This window comes from Sinohyriopsis cumingii, chromosome 14 (assembly GCF_028554795.1).
Source record: "Sinohyriopsis cumingii isolate HCF-2022 chromosome 14, ASM2855479v2, whole genome shotgun sequence".
NCBI lineage: Eukaryota > Metazoa > Mollusca > Bivalvia > Unionida > Unionidae > Sinohyriopsis > Sinohyriopsis cumingii.
In genome coordinates this window covers 3,062,966-3,066,122 of record NC_142974.1, presented here as the reverse complement: position 1 = coordinate 3,066,122, position 3,157 = coordinate 3,062,966, and positions in this window count along the sequence as shown.

The following is a 3,157-nucleotide window of genomic DNA, read 5'->3' as shown; positions in this document are numbered from 1 at the left end:
CCTTTGATGCACATTACAACTCTGTTTGCAATAATAATGCAAATTTGGCAAAATTAAACTTCTCTCTCTTCGATAATTGATGTGTATTAACTTTAAGTAGCATACAAACGTTGGATAAAGCCATGTTAAGCCCTACGTTGGCTGATGTTTTGCAATGCCACTTTTGTGTAACCTACAGTTATGGCTTTTGGAAACTTTAGTTTTGTCACATTTGGTTAGTCGCTGTAAGATATTTTTCATAACCTACATGCTTCTTGTCAGTAAATACAGTTTTGACTAAACGTATTCTTAGCCCTACATGGGTCAACTGAATCGTTAGTCATTTGACTATTGACTGTTCTGTTCAGCTAGCATGTTTAGCATCAAGATCATAGAACAAAAATGGGTAAACATTTGGTTAGCCAACGCTTGGCTATTGATTGTTAATGTCATTGTCATCTCTCTGCATTAATATTTTGTGGCGTGGCCCCTTAGTGTCATTGTCATATCTCTGCATTAATATTTGATGGCGTGGCCCCTTAGTGTCATAGTCATCTCTCTGCATTAATATTTGATGGCGTGGCCCCTTAGTGTCATTGTTTTCTCTCTGCATTGATATTTGGTGGCGTGATGATAGTGTCATTGTCATATGTCTGCATTAATATTTGATGGCGTGGCCCCTTAGTGTCATAGTCATCTCTCTGCATTAATATTTGATGGCGTGTCCTCTGCATTAATATTTGATGGCGTGGCCCCTTAGTGTCATTGTCATCTCTCTGCATTAATATTTGATGGCGTGGCAACTTAGTGTCATAGTCATCTCTCTGCATTAATACTTGATGGCGTGGCCCCTTAGTGTCACTGTCATCTCTCTGCATTAATATTTGATGGCGTGGCCCCTTAGTATCATAGTCATTTCTCAGCATTAATATTTGATGGCGTGGCCTCTTAGTGTCATTGTCATCTTTCTGTATTAATATTTGATGACGTGGCCCCTTAGTGTCATTGTCATCTCTCTGCATTAATATTTGATGGCGTGGCCCCTTAGTGTCACTGTCATCTCTCTGCATTAATATTTGGTGGCGTGATGATAGTGTCATTGTCATCTCTCTGCATTAATATTTTTTGGATTGGTCACTTAATTTCATTGTCATCTCTCTGCATTAACATCTGATGGCGTGGCCCCTTAAATTCATTGTCATCTCTCTGCATTAATATTTGATGGCGTGGCAACTTAGTGCCTTTGTCATCTCTCTGCATTAATATTTAATGGCGTGGCCCCTTAGTGTCATCTCTCTGCATTAATATTTGGTGGCGTGATGATAGTGTCATTGTTATCTCTCTGCATTAATATTTGATGGCGTGGCCCCTTAGTGTCATTGTCATCTCTCTGCATTAATATTTTGTGGCGTGGCCCCTTAGTGCCATAGTCATCTCTCTTCATTAATATTTGGTGGCGTGGCCCCTTAGTGACATTGTCATCTCTCTGCATTAATATTCGATGGCGTGGTCCCTTAAGGTCATTGTCATCTCTCTGCATTAATATTTGATGGCGTGGCCCCTTAGTGTCACTGTCATCTCTCTGCATTAATATTTGGTGGCGTGATGATAGTGTCATTGTCATCTCTCTGCATTAATATTTGATGACGTGGCCCCTTAATGTCATTGTCATACCTGCGCTAATATTTGACGGCGTGACTCGTTAGTGTCATTGTCATCGCTCTGCAATGATATTTGGTGGTGTGGCCCCTAAGTGTCATTGTCATCTCTCTGCATTAATATTTGATGACGTGGCCCCTTAATGTCATTGTCATATCTGCGCTAATATTTGACGGCGTGATTCGTTAGTGTCTTTTTCATCTCTCTGCAATAATATTTGATGGCGTGGATCCTTAGTGGCATTGTCGTCTCTCTGCATTGATATTTGGTGGCGTGGCCCTTTAGTGTCATTTTCATCTCTTTGCAATAATACTGGATGGCATGATGATAGCGGCATTGTCATTTCTCTGCGTTAGTAGTAGTAAATGGGGATACCGTAGGGACTAGGGGACTGATCATTAATAACATGGGTTTTGTACCGTAGGGACTATAGGAAAAAATCCGTTGTACTATAGGGACAACATAATGTTATTTTCCCATAGTCCCTAGAGTACAAATAACTTTACAAAAAATCATAGGTATTATAGGGACAAGGAAATTGAACATGGGGGAAAATAACATTAGTTTCCCATTGTGGCTCTACAGTCCAAAGGGAATGGAACATGGATGGTTTTGTATAGGGACAATGGAAATGTAACATAGGAATACAGGACCGGTACTTGGGGGACAATGGGACTGTAACATGGTGGGTTTGTCTAGGGACAATGGGACTTTAACATGGGTGGGACTATAGAGAGACAAAAAGTATTAGGACTGTCTAGGGACAATGGTAAAAATCACGCTAGAAACAAAACAAACTCTTGCTTTACTATTCACAAACCCCTAACCAGGGTGTATTGCCTATGTTAAACTTCCCCTTGTCGCCAGGGACTGTCTAGCGACAATGGGAATTTAACATGGGAATTTGAACAGGGATGGGTCTGTATAGCGACAAGGGAAAATGAACATGGGAATATATCTTGGGTTTGTATAGCGTCAAGGGAAAATGAACATGGGAGATGGAAATAACACAGAGAAGAGACAAACACTGAGTTGACAAGCCAAATCTAACCCCAAGCTCTATTATCCCCACAGAAGGGGAAGGTTAAATAACCACACACTCTACTATCCACACAAACGTACGTGAGGGCATACAAAATCCAATCATATACTATCAACACAAACGTACGTGAAGGCATACAAAACCCAATCATATACTTTTCACACACGCTACGCTGATAAGCTAAAAACATAACTACAATCTATGGGCAGGGTTATACAATGCAATGTCACTCGCGTCATTCTTCAACATTGTTACAATTTTTTTTCCGAACGTGTGTTTTGGTTTTAGATTTCAGAGTTAACCATAGGCAGGGTTATACAGCGCAATGTCACTCGCGTCATTCTTGAAAAAGCCTTGTGTTTGTTTCCTTTCTTGAAAAAACGGTAGATCTAAGGTTAGAATTTTTCCGTGACACACTGCAGTGCCAAAATAAAGAGAAAGCTACGATACCTGAATTGTACAAGCTCGTCCACTCCA